Genomic DNA, 17,150 nt, shown 5'->3' with positions numbered 1-17,150 from the left:
ATCGCAGCCCTGGCCTCTAACCCTGCGCAGGGCTCAGGGCCACAGAGTCAGGTGGATGCCTCCGGGAAAACCCCAGTGCCAAGAAATGTGCAGAGCTATGGAGAAAGATAAGCCACATGCAGCACTGACTATGGCATTAGACATGCATGTGCTCATGTGTGCAAACACATACATGTTGCAGAAGCCAGGTTGCTGACGCCTGTGGGTCAGACATAGTCCACTCTCCTCCTCATCCTCCTTTCTTCTGTGTCACTTAGTAGCAAAGAACTGTGCTGAATCTTGTTCCGTATAAAATAATTCAACACCGGAGCAAAATGTGACTGGTTCAAGCATGCTTAGGCCTTTCTGCTGTCTCCTCCCTATGAATGCAGGGGGAAGGCAATGGTTTCCTCAGAAATCGCTGCAGAGGCCTCACCTCTGTGTTGTTATTTTGTAAGGAACAGCAAGACAGCTGTGGAGCTATCTGCCTGTGGCTTAGCCGGGAAGAGAATGCTTTCATTTCTAGGTCACCAAAATACATTTTTCCCCCAATGGAGCACACACGCCAGATCAGACAATCTCAGCGCCACCTCACACTCCCTTTCAAGGCTGCACTCTGAAAGAGCTGCTGCTCCTTCTCCTTTGAATTAGCTTGGAGACAATCTCCCCACTAAGAAGGAAAGCATCTTCAATTTCCTACTTGCAAATGAATGAGCCGCCTTTGTGTTTCCCCAGCATTCCGTGCTAACCCCTGCGGATCCCAACCAGTGCTGTGGTTTTCTTTTCCTTTTTTTAAATATGCATTTCCAGAATAGTCAAAACAAATCGAATCAGACAAATGGAAGAGCTGAAAAACTGTGGCTCGGTGGTAAAACGCGTACCCCGAACGCACAAGGCCCTAGCGCCATACCAACCACGGAGGGGAAAAAGATAATAGTGTAGAACAGGAAGTAATGCAGGTGTTGTCTTATAGGTCAATTCTGGCTACACACACAAACACACACACACACACACCCATCCACCTGTCTGTCTATCCATCATTCATGTAACCACAGTATACCATCAGCAGCAGTGGTTCTCAATCTTCCTAATGCTACAATCCTTTAACACAGTGTCTCGTGTTATGGTGGAACATTATAAAATTATTTCATTGTTATGTCATAACTGTGATTTGGCTGCTGTTATGCATCATAATGGGAATATCTGATATGCAGAGTCTCGGACATGCAACCCCTGTGAAAGGGTGGTTTGACCTTCCACAGGTTGAGCACGACCAAACTAGAAGCTCCATGACATACTGAAGGGGCCCAGGAAGCTGTCGAACACAACTCGCACACTATCTCTCTCAGAACTGCCCTCAGCTGAAGGGGCTATCCCCCCACCCACGGTCATGCTCTCATCACGAGATAACTGAAAAACCATGGCAACTTAGGCCATGGTGGAAGTGTTTGAATTCTAGGGAAGGGCAGAGAGTCTAGAGATAGGCAGAAGGCAAACGTGACAGGGGATGGGAAAAACTAAATACAGATTCTTTCCAAGTCTTCGGTAGTGTGTGATGGAGGAGGGACTCACCCAATATTTGCTAAATGATGCATCAGATGAAGATGTGAGCTGTGAAGATTGTTTTCCCATTCTTGGTACCATCCCCACTCTACATCAATCTTTTCTGCTGTGCCGCTGCCCGCCGCCCCCACCTCCCAACTGTATGGGACCAGATGAGAGGGAGAGGTTTCAGGCAGTGATTATAATTGCCTTGCTTGCAGAGAAGGTAAAAATGAATTTATGTGAAGCTCTTTTAAACTCTCTGGAGAGGAGATCTCAGAAAACCTCTGCAGATCAGAGGGAAACAGAAATTATCTATTCATCTTTAGCTCTGTACTGTCACAATGAGGACAAGGTTGGGCTCCATCTCCCACGCCCAGTTAAGATGAAGGCTTAGTTATGACACCTGCCAATTCACCCCCAAGATGTCAGGGCATCCTCAAGAATACTATTGTGCCGACATAAAAACATGCCTTGAGGGGGCTGCAGAGATGAGTCCGTGGCTAAGAGCACTACATGCTCTTACAGAGGACCACGGTCAAGTCCCAGCACCCACATGGTGGATCACAACCATCCATAATTCCTGTTCCAGATGATTTGATGGCCTCTCTGGCTCTGAGGGCTACTATATGCACATGGTGCCTAGCCTCAAACAACTATACACACAGAAATAAAAGTAAATGAGTTAGCCGGGCATGGTGGCACACACCTATAATCCCAGCACTGGGGAGGCAGAGGCAGGTGGATTGCTGTGAGTTCAAGGCCAGCCTGGTCTACAAAGTGGGTCCAGGACAGCCAAGGCTACACAGAGAAACACTGTCTCAAAAAACAAAACAAAACAAAAAACCAAATAAATAAATAAATTAATAAATAAATGAGTTTGGAGGGGAAGAGAATTCTATGGGATAATTCCAAAGAACCTTAAAATCATAAATACTCATAGGACATTCCTGGCACAGGGTCCTACTTCTAGATCTTCTTCAGGTCAAAGACAAACAGTGTGGCTTTGGTTGTCACATCATACTCACTGATGACCTTAAAGGCTCTATTTAGAAGATCAGACCTGACACCCAGTCACTGTGGAACAATCCCAACAATGTCCTAGCCCAGAGCTGTCCCCAGGAGACCATACTTTACCTGAGCACCACACACTGCCAGTCCTCTGCCAGCTCCTCCAAGGTTTTAAGACTCCTTGGGGGTGGGCCCACTGAGAGCTGAGGCTTGCTTCCAGACTCCACGAGGGGACAAGAGCCTGCCTCCCTTCTCTTTGTGGGAAACTAGGATGCCTTGGGCCTTGTGGCTGCCAGCACGGCTCGCTTTATAAGTCAAAATGGATGCTTCAAGGGAATCAGTCACATGATGGGTAATGTATGCAGATTCTTTGGCAGGGAGCCGAATGTCTGTACGCAGGAATGGTGCACACAGATGAAGTGACAGCAGTGACAAGCAGACAAGCTGGTGGCCAGGAGAACTCAGAAGGCAGTAGACCCAGTCTATGCCCTGGCCTGAAGCCAAGAACACATACCCAGCCATCTTCTCTCCATGCCCCCAAATGAGCAAAGACTCAAGCATCTTCCATTTACTTTACCCCAGGGAATGGCCCTGCCCATCTGCAATTGTCCTATGCTGACATCTGAAAGAGCTAACCCTTGGAGGCAGAGCTAACCCCTTATCAAAGGATAGGTCTACAGAATACTCAAGGACACCTCTGACTCCCCCAGATAGGCTCTCCCACAACCCCTGCTGACCCTGCACAATCATCTTTTCTATTCTGAGTGAAAGATGGCACCTGGGGGAGAGAAATGGTGTTTGGGACCTGGACTTCAGTCCAAGAGGAACTTTAAGAACCATCCTCAACCAAATAAGGAAAAGAAAAGTCCCGTGGTGACTTACAGAAAACAAACACTACGTAGTATATGTAGGTCTTGTTACTTAAAGAAAAAAAAAGAGAGAAAATATCTACCAGTTAAATGCTAATTTTTAAAACTTAAAGATACAGAAACATGCCAATGGAGACAGCCCATCAACCCAACACAGAGAACTAGAGGCAGCCAGGGATGCTGAGTATGGGAGAAATAGCCCACCCTAGGGAAGAGCAGGCCAACTGGTTATCCAATATCAAGTGGTCACGCTTGAAAACATATATAAATGTAACATTATACAGACTGAGCAGCTTATATATTTTTTAGAATATACATATATGTGTGCATATGTGTGCGTGTATGCATGTAACAACAATTAATGAAAGAAAAAAGAGTCCATGACTTTGAAAGAGAGCAAGGAGAGGTATATGAGACGGTTTGGAGAGAGGAAAGGGAAGGGAGAAATAACATAATCATATTATAATCTCAAAAACGGAAAAAAAACCCCCACAATTCCTAAACGTTTAGACCCTATTTTGGCTTCTAGTGCAACAGCTTGGGCTTCTGTAGTGTAAGGCGTGACATGTGGCCACCTGATGAAATCGGTGTCTAAGAAGTCGTTTTCAAAGTAACAATATGGCAATTACGAGAGCTGGCTAACTCCCTAAGAGACATACAGGGACGTGTATGCCCTTGGAACAGTAAGTCAGAAGCTGAGCGTGAAGCCTTTGAGTTCACCAGCTTACAAGAGCGCATATGAGCCCTACAAAAGCCACCCTTCTCTCCTGAGTCCTGCTCCCCGATTGCCTCGGGCCTATGGGCCAATCCTCAGGTTGCCAACCTCTCCATCCTAGGAGCGGAGGTTTTTCCTTGTCCACTTAATCTTCTAGGACAGCTTCTTGCCAAAGGTGGGTCGTAAATCACGCAAAGAAAAGTAAAACAGAGTTCTGGGCTTAGTGAACTGGGTCCTCTGCTTCAGTCACCTGAGCCAGGAAACCAGCGAGCCACAGAGTCTTTAGCCAGGGAGAAGCTTGGGGGAGGGGCACTATCTGGACAGCAGAGAGCTGGCAAGGGAAAGACCTGTCATGGGAGGGGAGAGCCACAAGCACGTGCTCTGAGGCAGTGGGGTGTAGCAAGGGTTTGTTTCTGGTTTTGAGTGAGGTGCTCCAGAAGGGCAGCCATTTTTGTTCCTCGGTGTTAACTGACAACTGAAGGAGCCCTGGAGGCTTGAGCAAGACCCATCCCTGAAGTTCACTATCTCATCATCTTCATGGAGGCTGATGAGAGAGAGAGAGAGAGAGAGAGAGAGAGAGAGAGAGAGAGAGACAGAGAGAGAGAGACAGAGAGACAGAGAGAGACAGAGACACAGAGAGAGACACAGAGAGAGACACACACACACACACACAGAGAGAGAGAGAGAGAGAGAGAGAGAGAGAGAGAGAGAGAGAGAGAGAGAGAGAGAGAGAGAGAGAGAGAGATGCCCCCATGTAGCCTTCTTCCATGGCCTTGCATAGATTCGCTGTTTACACCCAACACTGACCCCTGTAGTCAGAGGTGTGCAGCCCTGTGGATGGGGGTGGGGTGCTGTTTGTGACCATGAGGCATAGGGTGTGGGGTGTGAGGGCTAAGGAAGGCAAATGATACTCACTAAGACAGACAGTGCCGCATTTCAGAAGGAAGCTGTCCACCCCCAGTGTGTCTGTGTCACCCCCAGGTGTCAGCAGCAGCAAGCAGGCCTGGGCGCTCAGAGCTGTCAGACAGCAAAGGGCCCACAGTGTTCCCAACTCAGGAGCACAAATGGGGACCTATTTGACTCTCTCGCGGCTGCTGCTGAATAAACCCTCTCCCACAGTGTCCTCAAGCCTCCAGAAGTTTTTTTTTTATTAAAACAAAGGAAATGTCAGCCCGGGAAAGCTCTGGAATATAATTAGGACCCACCAAATCTAAAGTAATTCAGAGTGGGAAAAAATAGGCAGTAATGAAAGGGAAGCTCGCTGGTCCTTACTGAGTCTGCTGTACGGCTGACACAAAAATCAATTTCAGCAGGCTTTAGCTGAATCTGAGCAGGAACAAGGGTGACAGATGACATTTAGTGAGCGAGCTACTGGGGTCATAATGATTCCTGAGCAAGGGGGAAAACTCAAGTGAGGCCTCTTCTCAAATGTCTCCTCTGTAGGGCACGTGAGCATCACTGTATACTGTATCTGCTGTCTGTGGGGGAGGGACTTGAAAGCAGGATATGTTTTATCCTAATAAATGCCTACGAGTTAGACTCTACCTCAGACACTTGAAAATGGTGGTTTTTGCAAGGCAAATTTGCCCCCTGGGGAGATGTGACAGTGTCTGGACTTCCAATTGCTGTGACTGACTGTCAATGCTGGCATCTCCTGAGTAGGGCCCAGGTATGCTGTTCAGCCTTCCATACTGCAAACTCTAAAGACAAATTCTCCTTTGTCCAGCACACGATTATTGAGTCCCCAAATGCCAATGATGTTGGCTCAGGAGTGGCCTGCAGCCAGGTTGCTTAGAGACCTCTGAATCATCACCTGCCACCACCACCGAGGACTCAGAATAAAAAGGACTCTTACTTTGTCTCTCTGTCTCCGTGTCTGTCTGTCTGTCTGTCTGTCTATCTCTCCCTCTCCCTCTCCCTCTCCCTCTCTCTCTCTCTCTCTCTCTCTCTCTCTCTCTCTCTCTCTCTCTCTCTCTCTCTCTGTCTGTGTGTGTGTGTCCCCTTCCTTCTCTCCCCACGCTTCTACAATAAATCTTATACCATGTATGTTGTGTGGCACATATTTAACAAACAGAACCAAGGAAGAGATCTGGTCTTTAGAGTTTGACATTCAAAAGATGCTCAGCAGATAGTGAAGTCTATGGCAAAGCCACCAGCTACAAAAAAACCAACAAGATAAGGCCTTACCTGAGACCTCACGGGGACGGGAAGGGAGAGGACAGGCAGGGTGGCATTGTCCGTTACTTGTTTAGCACCTTACAAATAACTTTTTATGCCAAGGATGTTACACTTACAAACACCTTATGCTAAGGATCTTAGGTTTGGATGGTATGCTGCCTGTGCTACCTAGTTTTATGTCAACTTGACAAGCTAGAGTCATGGGGCAGGGAGGGAACTCTAACTGAGAAAATGCTCCCACCAGACTGGCCTGTGGGGAAGTTTGTGAGGCACTTTCTTGTTTGATGTGGGAGGGCCCAGGTCACTATGTGTGTTGCCAACCCTAGGTAGGAGGTGCTCAGTTGTATAAGAAAGCAAGCCATGAGGAGCCAGCCAGGAAGCGCATTCCTCCAGGTTCCTGCCTTTAGCTCCTGCCCTGATTTCCCTCAGTAGAGGATGGACTGTGTTGGGGAAGTATAAGAAAAATGAACCATTTTCTTTCCAGGTTGTCTTTGGTCACGGTTTTTGACCACAGCAATAGAAACCCTAACTAACACATCTTTTAAAGATATTTTATCCTGTGTTCACTTTCCCAAAAATGGAGTTCTTAATAAAACTTCATAATTTGTAAGTGTACCCTTTTCATCATCTCAGATGTTTATGGATTTTAATTGACAAGAATGCAATCTATTATAATTTTAAAAAATGAGTCTAAAGAGATGGCTCAGCTTTTCAGAGTGTAGACTGCTCTTGCAGAGGATCTGAGTTCGGTTCCCAGCCCCCACTCCGATTTCAAAGGGTCTGAGATCCCTGTCCTCCCTGCTGGCCTCGTGCTACATACACATACCTTCATACAGGCATGTACTAATTAAAAATTAAAAAATAATTATTCAAAAATAGTATGTTCTGGTGTTTGATTAAAATACAAATCACAATTAATCCTCAAGCTAAAAAGAATGTGTGTCTGAAGGTGCCTTTGTCTAATGTGAGTTCCTCAAAGCGAGAGTGTGCTGCTGACCTTGTTATGGCTGCATATGGCTTGTTACCTCGAAGTAAAGAATGCAGATTTGCAGATTCAGTTCTTTTTAGAAAAGCTAGATAAGCAATATTATTTCATAGTACTGACCATAGTTTGCCACCTTTTGGATATTTATGAACTAAAGAGCTGGAGTTTCTCTGAATGACTCAAAGAGCAACAACAACCACGTGTGGATCCTCCAGAACACAGAGAGAAATGATTATGGCCTGCAATTCTTATGCAGGCAATAACAGAAGACCCAAGCCTCTGAAGGGGCAGAAATATGCCCCAACCCCGGGTGCCTCCCGTGTCAGAGCAGGCCACACGAGCCACATGCTTTCTAAGCATTGCTCTTCTTACCATTTTGTATATTAGGAGGGCAAAAACAAAAATGATACTGGAAAAATTAAGTTTGTGTTACAAATGAAAGATGGCTCTTTCAAAGTGAAGTGCCATACAATCTGACAGCAGGCACGCCTATATTCCTGAGAGGCTAGTCACCAGGAGCAAGGGCTCAAGTGCCTCATCAATATGTGCTCTCTACGAGACAGTAATCCTGGGAATCGATTTGCCTGGACTCTTGGGCGAGGGAACATAAGTAAACCTTGAGGACCCCTGAGAAAGATCAAGGGTTCTTTTTAATAAGGAAGGCACGCCAAGTTCTAGGCTGGCCTGAATGGGGAGACAGCTGACGAGGTAGTAAATGCATTGATGGGCAGCTAAATTTAGCTGCAATATGACTCCTCTGCTAGGTAGCTTCCCCTTCTGAAGGGTGAGGTTTCCCTGACTCTCCAGTGAAACTCTTCTTTCGACCACATTTTCATCCTACAGTTTGCTGACAAATCAGGATGGTGAGAAGAGGAGGAGAGCAGTCTCCTAGCTCTCTGACCACCTTTTCTTCTCACACAGGACAGGAGACACTCACAGGTCTATAGTGAAAGCTTTGCAGGTCTTACAAAGCAGTGTGGTGGTTAAGAAAGGGATTTGGGAGGGGGTTTAAAGGTGTCCTTGGGTGACCTGAGTCTAAAGAAACTTTTGATTATAGGCCCCTTATCTATAAAACAGATATAAAGCAACTAGCTTACTAGTTTGCAGTAAAGATTAAATTAATATGTGTAGAGGCAGGTGGTAGGGTGCCTGGGTATCCTAGCTCTTTCAGTGTGTTATGGGACCTATTTATACCCTCTGTCCTGCTGTCCTCAACTTTGCACCAATCTGCACACCTGGTTTCCTCTTCCTCCTCCCCAGATGTGCCAAGGGGCCTTTGCTTCCCTTCTTTCTCCCCAGATGTGCCGAGGGGCCTTTGCTTCCCTTCCTTCTCCCCAGATGTGCCAAAGGACCTTTGCTTCCCTTCCTTTTCCCCAGATGTGCCGAGGGGCCTTTGCTTCCCTTCCTTCTCCCCAGATGTGCCGAGGGGCCTTTGCTTCTCCTCCTTCTCCCCAGATGTGCTGAGGGGTCTTTGCTTCCCTTCCTTCTCCCCAGATGTGCCAAGGGGCCTTTGCTTCTCCTCCTTCTTTCCAGATGTGCCGAGGGACCTTTGCTTCTCCTCCTTCTCGCCAGATGTGCCGAGGGGCCTTTGCTTCCCTTCCTTCTCCCCAGATGTGCCGAGGGGCCTTTGCTTCTCCTCCTTCTGCTGTACCTGCCTGGCACTGCCTTTACATCTACACCTTGGGCTCCAGTGTCACCAAGAGTCCCCCTCAAGATGCTGTAGGGAAAATGTCAACTCCCCGTAGATTCTTACCAATATTTTCCCTTCCCTAGGGGTCTCCTCACACAGTGCACACTTTGTACTTATGTATTACCTATATAAGGCATCTTTTGTTCTCTAATGGGAGTGTGTGGAGAGCAGGGGTTTCGCTGGATTCAGACCATGGCTACATCTTCCGCAGCACGTCACTGCCAGCAGTGTGGCCACTCAATCACCCGTGCGCTGTGGGAATGAATCATCTGGAACCCCCTTCCCCCTCACACACATCATAGAATCCCCTATTTGAAGACATAGCAAAACAAACAAAACAAGCATGGTCACCCAAAAAAGAAACTGAGGCTTTCCAAGGAGCAAGGCCTCTGCAGCGGTACTAGCCTTTCAGCTTGACTTTGCATCAACGTAACAAAGCAGGGACGTATCATCTCCCTCTTTATGCTATTCACACTCTCTGAAGCTTAAAGAGCAAAATAAAGGCTTCATAGTTAACATATATTTTCTATCCAGGGCAATTGATTTCCGTAAATATATAATTATTTCATTTAAATGTTAGCAACATGGATATTGAAAAGTTATGGACTACTGAAAAGTTGAAAAGCACAGGAGCAGAGGTGGCCACACACCCAAATTACATTCCTTCTGGCAGCAGCTGACATTTAATCTTTACAGGTAGCAATTAGGGATGAGACTGTCTTTAGAACCAGAGAGAACAGCTGACAACCTTTCCTTCCCCGCCTCCCCCCCCCCCCCCCCCCCCCCCCCAGCGACCAAAGGAAATAGAGTTTATTTTCAGTCAAACACAAGTGACCATAGCCTGGGAGAATAGATTCAGATTACCTTCACTCATGGACCGCTCTGTGCATCAGCACTGTGTAGTCAGAAAACAAAAGAACGTCATAAGCAACACTCTTGCCAAATACAATGGGAGGCAGGTTACAGAGAGTAAGGAGATCTGCTGTAGGCAGCCCTCCCTGACAGCACGAAAGGATGGAGCTAATAATTGGTTAAGTCTTTCAGGCCACAGTCAGCGGAGGCATGCACATGGACACATGGGAACCCTTTCCTACCTGTCGCCCCCATGCCCGCAATCCCACTACTGAGGAAGGAGACAGAAGACCACTGAGCTGGCTGACCACCAGGCCAGCCTAATGGGTGAAATCCAGGTTCCAGTGAGGGACTCTGTTTCAAAAAAAAACCAAAGAAGACCACTCCTAAACGTTGCCTTATAATCTCTATATGCATGTACACACCAAAGTACCTAACACACATGTACACACACACACACTCACACATAGGAGAAAAGAAAAGAAAATCAATGTTCACTTAACAGAACAGAACAACTGGTCTTTATGTATCAGGTCAGATCATCTACCACTTCTGATCTCCTAAACAAAATGCCTATCCAAACAAACAAACAAACAAACAAACCTGTATTAGATGCCACAGATTAGGAATAGTAACTTAATGCCAGCAAGAATATGCATAGCCATGTATCAGCCATTGGTGGACATTCAACAGCTACAGACATGAATACTAAAAAATACTTAACATCTAATCTATGATACTTTTAGAGGCTGGAGAATTCTTTTAAAAAACAGCATCATGCTACTTTTACAATAAAAAAAAATCCCTTTGAGAAGAAAATAAATTCAAAAAACAAACTAGAAGCATATGAAGATGTTTAGAAGATGAATAGACGGGAGCCAAAGGAGTGAAAATATGTACAATTTTTCTTTCAGAATTTTGTTCTCTTTTCAATTTTCCAATAAAGCTCTAGGCAAGCCCTTTTAACTTTTGTAAAGGAGGGAAACAGAAATGCTTGTTATTCCCCTTTGCCTTACAAGATTCAAGCACAAAAGGGAGTGACCAGACGTAGCATGTTTCTATGCCTACCTCACCAGGCCAACATCTCACTGTGTTGCCCATAATGCATCCCCTGTTGTTGTTTAACCCTGACCACTCCTTTACAGGAAGGAGCTCACAACATCTTGTAAATAGCAGTAAGCTGTCTCAAGAAAGAAAGTGGGAAAAGGGGGCTAGGGAGGTGGCTTAATGGAAGATGGTTTGTCCAACACATACAAGGCCCTGGGTTCCTTTAAAATGAACTATTATTGCCCTGTATTAGTTGACACACTCTATTTAATATACTGCATGTTTTCTAAAACAACAACAACAAAAATCAACAGTGTGTGTGTCAATGGACTTCATCTACTTTGAACAAAAATCCTAAAATTAGTATGACATTTTTATAACGTGCAAGGAACATCCTTAGAAGGGCTTATTTAAACTTTGCAAATACTGAATACTTGGCCTTTAATTATACAGATAACAATTTGTAAATCATTTATCTTTGTATTGCTAATACTCGCAGATATTCATAGGAAATATAGCCTGGGGAAGGTAACTGGAATCTAGGGTCTGGTTCCTCTGCTCTCACTGAGCCTGAAGGTGCAGCCTGGGCAGGGACAGGAGCCCAATGAAACGAAGGCTGCGGGCTCCACTCTTCAACACGGCACTTGGGCAATAGTGTAATTGACACAAATCCCATAGCCTACATCAAAGCAGGAGAATGAGAACGCAGAGGAGAAAAAGATCCTGTGAAGCTGAGTTGAAAGGGTGGCTGCTAAAACCTGAGGGATAAGCTGAGTAAAAACATGTGAAAGGCATCAAATCTAGGAATGTTGCTGAGACGGCTGCCCCACTTATACAAAAATAAAAGATATAATAGATTTAAACCATAATTCTAAAAATTAATATTCTTATGTGAAGTTCTGACAAGTGGTTCATTAAAGCATCAGAATCAACAAGGGAGGCTGGGAAATCTTTTTACAGATTTTTTTTTACAACAATGAAACTCAACCCTCAGTGTTTTGGTATTTAGCGCTATGCTTATGTAGCGTGTAATGGAGTCAGGAAGGAGGGTAGGTGGTGATCTACAGCCTAGGACCGTCTTCCCTGTGCATCCTCCCGTCTGTTTCAGATCACCGGCTTCTCTACTCAAACGTGCATTCACTAACTAATAAATTCCTCTGTAAACGCAAACACGAATAACTGCTACTTCTTGCCCCCATGGAAACTAAAGTCCTGGCTTTCATTTCCCATAGGTTTTAAATACCTCGGATATTATAGTGTGACAGTGACGTCTTGACAGAAATGGTAAGAAGGGAAGAGCTCTGGAGTTGGAGAGTGCACGGACGGACAGACGCAGGTGTTTAGGCAGAGAAGACAGGGAGCACAGAAAACAAAGACAAAGGGAGCTTGGACTGTGCAAATTCAGGTTGAGGAAGAGCTGCTCCAGAGAGAGGGGATGAGTGAGGGACGGAGGGGGGAAGGAGGGACAAATGCTGCAGCAGAGAATTGACTAAGCCACGCTAGTCTCTTCTGCCACATCCTGAGCTGAACTGGCTGTGATCAACCTCAGCCCGAACTTCCCAAGTCCAGCAAACAGGTCAAGCTGTGCGGTTACCATGGAAACAAAGATGGCTCACAAACTATAATAAATGAGACGCCACTGAACATTTGGATAGTAAAAAACAAAAAAACACCAAATAACATGACTCAGTATGCCTTCTTCAAAACAACACAGATTCTAATTACTTCAGAAAAAACAGGAGGCTGGGAGTAATAAGCTGGGCAGGGTAATCACAGAAGACACAGGAAATTGATTAATAGCTAACGCTTAGCACACCAGGCACTGTTCTAAGTGCTTGATGTACAGTAAGCCATCATAGCAAACTATAAAGTAGCTTGGTGTCGCTGATATCCTTACTCTACAGACAGGGAAATAGGCACACAGATGTTAACTGTCTGGTCTAAATTTTACTTCACAGGAACAGACTCTCACTAGAGTTTATTTCTTGTCCAGAAGTTTCCATACCGCTTTACGTAGGAACAACACTGCCAGGGGCTTTTATCTGACTGAAAATGTTTTGGGAGTTCACCCCTAGCCTTAATCTTTCTAGTGCTAGTTTCCCCTCAAAATCTTATGTTTGTAACTGTGATTGATCACAAGTGAGTTTTAGGACATGAATCTGCAGGTTAAAAAGGGGTGTTATGATGGACAGTGCCCCACAGTTTAGACCCTTGGAGCCAGACTCGCCAACTCAGATAGGGGCAAAATGATACAAACATGGGCTTTTTAGCTTAGACCAGAAAGACTAGCTCTTAGAAAGGGAAGGAAGGCTGTTAAGCCCCTGGGTAAGGCACTGGCCAGTATATCAGGGAAGGGTTTGCATCTGTGTAAGGCTGTGTGAGCTCAACCATGCACAGAGAAGAAGAGAGCAAGGTTGGAGAAGGAAGTGACAGGGCCCCCAGCCTCTCAGGACTTCAATAAAATGTCCTCACAGGCTCATGCCGCATGCCAGCTTGCTCTCCAGCTAGGACTGCTGCTCTGGGAGGTTAAGGAACCTTTAAAAGGTGGAACCTTGCTGAAGTGGGTGTCAGTATGAGCAAGTCCTGAGGCTTCATAGCCCCGCTCCACTTCCTGTCTGTTCTCTGCTTCAGGACTGCAAATGCACTGCCACCAATTGTGTCACTTTGCTGCCACTATGCCTTTATTAACATAATAGACTTCTTTCCATTGAACTATAAGCCAAAGCAAGCCCGATCTCTCTTAAGTTGCTCCTTGCCAGGCATTTGGTCACAGGAACAGGAAAGTCACTAACACAGAGGTGAAGGAGTACATATGGAGGGCTTAAGACAGGAGTGTGGATCAGTTGGCATCTTAGATCAAAGCAGTCGCCGTCATCTTCGCCCCTTTGCCACCTCTGGATTTGTCACCATCAAGTACAGGACTCTAGTTATTCATCTTTCATTGAGATCCAGAGTCCATTAAAAAAAACCTGAAGTGGAGGAGGATGGCACCATAAAGGGGTGGCAGGAGATACCGGGAAGAAAGAGGAAAGCCTTGTGCCGAGATAGGGTGGAGGAAAACACCATAGTGGGCAAGAAAAGCTTGCAAAGAGTGTGGCGCGCTTCAGTGCATGTGAACACGGTCCAATGGTGTTACTTTTTTTTTAAAAAAGGCTCTGTCCCTCTGCACAGAGCGCTGAAGTCAGGAGCTGAGGAGGGAGACAGGCTTCCAGCTCAGTGTTTAAGAGAACAAGCGAGGCAGCTGAGCAGGTAAAGTAGGCGATGTCAGAGTGCTGAGTGCAGCTATGTGGCTAGAATGCAGAAAAAGCCAGACGTCTGCGCTGTGCCTAAGTGACTGGTCTGCGAGGCAGAAGGTCTGGAGGAACAAAGGACAAGGCAGACAGTGTGTGTTGCCTACGAACGATTACGGTGAAGAATCATGAGGCCTAAGGCTGGAAAGACAAGTTATTAAAGTTTCATGAGGACCGAGAGAAACTGACAAAAGGGACCAGAGGGCGTATTGAACATCAAAGAGCAGGTGTGTGGGGTGTGGACTATAAGCCAGAGGCATCAAAGGCTGCGCTCACAGATTCATTCGCATTTAAACTTGCAGGGGAATGGACCTGGGCCTCGCTAGGTCCAGAGAGTAGAGTGCCCTTCCAGGTAACACTCATCCGGGGATATTTATCATTGCATGAACAAGCCAAAAATCAGGCTGCTTCCTCAAAACGGCAGCTAGGTCACAGCGAAGCCAAAAACTGCTACGGGAATGGCTGCCAAATCTTGTGATCTTGGGACAAGCAAATCACTTCATTTAGTATCGTTTCATTTCAATCTGCAAATACAAAACACTAAGATGGTGATTTTGCTCTCAGTCTAGGACAACGTTATAAATGAAAGAACACCACAAAGCTGAGATGTAATGTGAGAAGAAGTGGCAGTTTTCTTTTCAGTATTACTCCAAGTATGGAAGATTATAAAATTCCATTCAAGATGAATCTTTGTGTTTCGTTATCACATCTGCACTAAAGGCAACTACCTAGCCAGCCACCCAACAAAAATAGTGAAAACTCATGGTACTGCACAAAGCATAAGTCCAGCTCCAAGAGACGTGTTTTCTATTATTTCTTACTCCTGCCATCTTTCAAGTCCAAGGCATCGTTGGAGTGATTTAGGAAGCATAAAGCCATGCTAGACCACATATTTTTGAGGCAGGTATTTTCAGCATGCAAATGAGAATATGAGATTCCTTTGGAGGTAAATAGAGCTGTCATTTTCCTTTGATTAAGAATCGCTAAGGCCCTCTCTCACCCATACCAAAGGAGACAGAGCACCTGCTGCTGATCCGCAGGGTGAAGGAGATGGCAGTCAGGAGCCTCGTTTGCAGCTCGGTACTGCTCTGCCGGTCTTGGGCAGCCCTTAGGCTAGTGCAGGTTGAAAGACACATTCAAGTACAATATTGGAAGTACATACCAGCAAGATTCTTTCTGGAATAATTCATTAAAAAAAAAGAAATAAAGAAAGAAAGGAAGGAAGGAAGGAAGGAAGGAAGGAAGAAAGAAAGAAAGAAAGAAAGAAAGAAAGCAGGTAGAGGCTGGAGAGCTACCTCAGCGGCTGGCTAAAAGCAGGCACTGGCTGATCCTCCAGAGGGCTTCGGTTCCTTCCCAGTACTCACATGGTGGCCCACAAGAATTGGTAATTCCAGTCCTTGGGGGCCTGATGTCCTTTTCTGGCCTCCATGGGCCCCCAGAATGTTGTACAGAGAGATATATGCAAGCGAAACACCCATAAACGTAATTTTTTAATGGTAAATATCCTATGGTGGTAGCGTGCATCATCCTTTATCATACCGTGCTTATGGGAAAGCATATTCTCCACACACGCTCAGGGACAAATACTCCACAGGTCCTAACTTCACTCACTTGAAGCAAGCAGGGTCCTCATCTGCCATCTTGGACTCATCTCACCCATCAAACCCACCCGAGCAGCTCGCTGCAGCCATGCTCCTTCTCCATGCCTCCCATCAGCCTGGAAGGAGCTTCCTGCAACTGAATTTACATGTGCCAGGCTAAGACTCACACAGATCACTACACAGTCACCATTATGCACCCCGGTTCCACACATGAAGAAAGCGAGGCACAGTCACAAATCACACTGTGACAAAGGCTAGACTCTTGGCCACGCCCGGGTGCCTCTGCTTCTGTTGTGACTGACCCACTTCCCATAGCTGGCTTCAGGCTGGCTACATTGTCCACCCTGCCCTCTTGGTCTTCACTCTGGTCTGCAGGAGGTTTGGTGGTGGACTGCTCTAACACTCACTGGGTGAGGCTTGGAGACTCCCAATGAGTCTGTTCACTTGGGACATTGAGGCTAGTGGGACAGATGGCATCTTGACAGAAATGAATTCGAGAGGGGGAATGCTGCACCCACCTTTAATGCCAGCACTCTGGAGGCAGAGAGTGGCTAGGGGTGGGGATGGGGGGGTCTCAGAATTTGAGCCCAGCATGGTCTACTTGAGTTCCAGGGCAACCCAAGCTACATAGTAAGTCCCTGCCTTGAAAAAGAAATATAAAAATGAAGTTTGGCTTAGCTTCAGCACCTTAAAAATTGTAAGATATAATTCATGTGTGTTCAACTTTTAGCCTGTGTGTCACATAAGGCAGCATGCAGCAACAAACAGCTATAGGAGTTACCCAATCCAAAATTATGAAGTGACTTAAAACATTATGAGATTTGTTTTGATAACTCAATTGTATAGATCTTGACTGTCAGTTTTGGAGATGACAATATAGCCTTGGTTTCCCAAAGTAGTTAGGTACAGGGAATCCTAGAAATCAGAGGTCCTGTCTCAAAAGTAAGGTAGCTGGAGTCTGAGGGTGTTGTCTGGTCTCCTTACACAAGTGACCTCCACAAGCTGGCGCGTGCGCATGCGCGCGCACACACACACACACACACACACACACACACACACACACGTGCATGTATGTGCTTGTATATGCTTGTGCACCTGAATTTTATACCCAAGCTAAATGATGCTTAATAAAATGGCACATTCAGTTTTACTTTAAAAAGCCACCAGGATTACACTCAAAATGGATTGTGTCTCTAGGCACTAATGCTGTTGATGCTTAAGACATTTTGAAATTGCTATTATCACATCTCTCTGAATATTGAAAGGAAATTATGGCCCATCTGTTGGAGAGCATTTTTTATTTTTCTGCATTTGATATCACTTAAACTAGCACAGAAAGGGCAAGAGGATCAAGCTTGAAATATCCATTGGAGAAACGTAAAATGGTAAGA

This window comes from Acomys russatus, chromosome 15, assembly GCF_903995435.1.
Source record: "Acomys russatus chromosome 15, mAcoRus1.1, whole genome shotgun sequence".
Taxonomy (NCBI): domain Eukaryota; kingdom Metazoa; phylum Chordata; class Mammalia; order Rodentia; family Muridae; genus Acomys; species Acomys russatus.
This window is presented reverse-complemented; position numbering follows the sequence as displayed.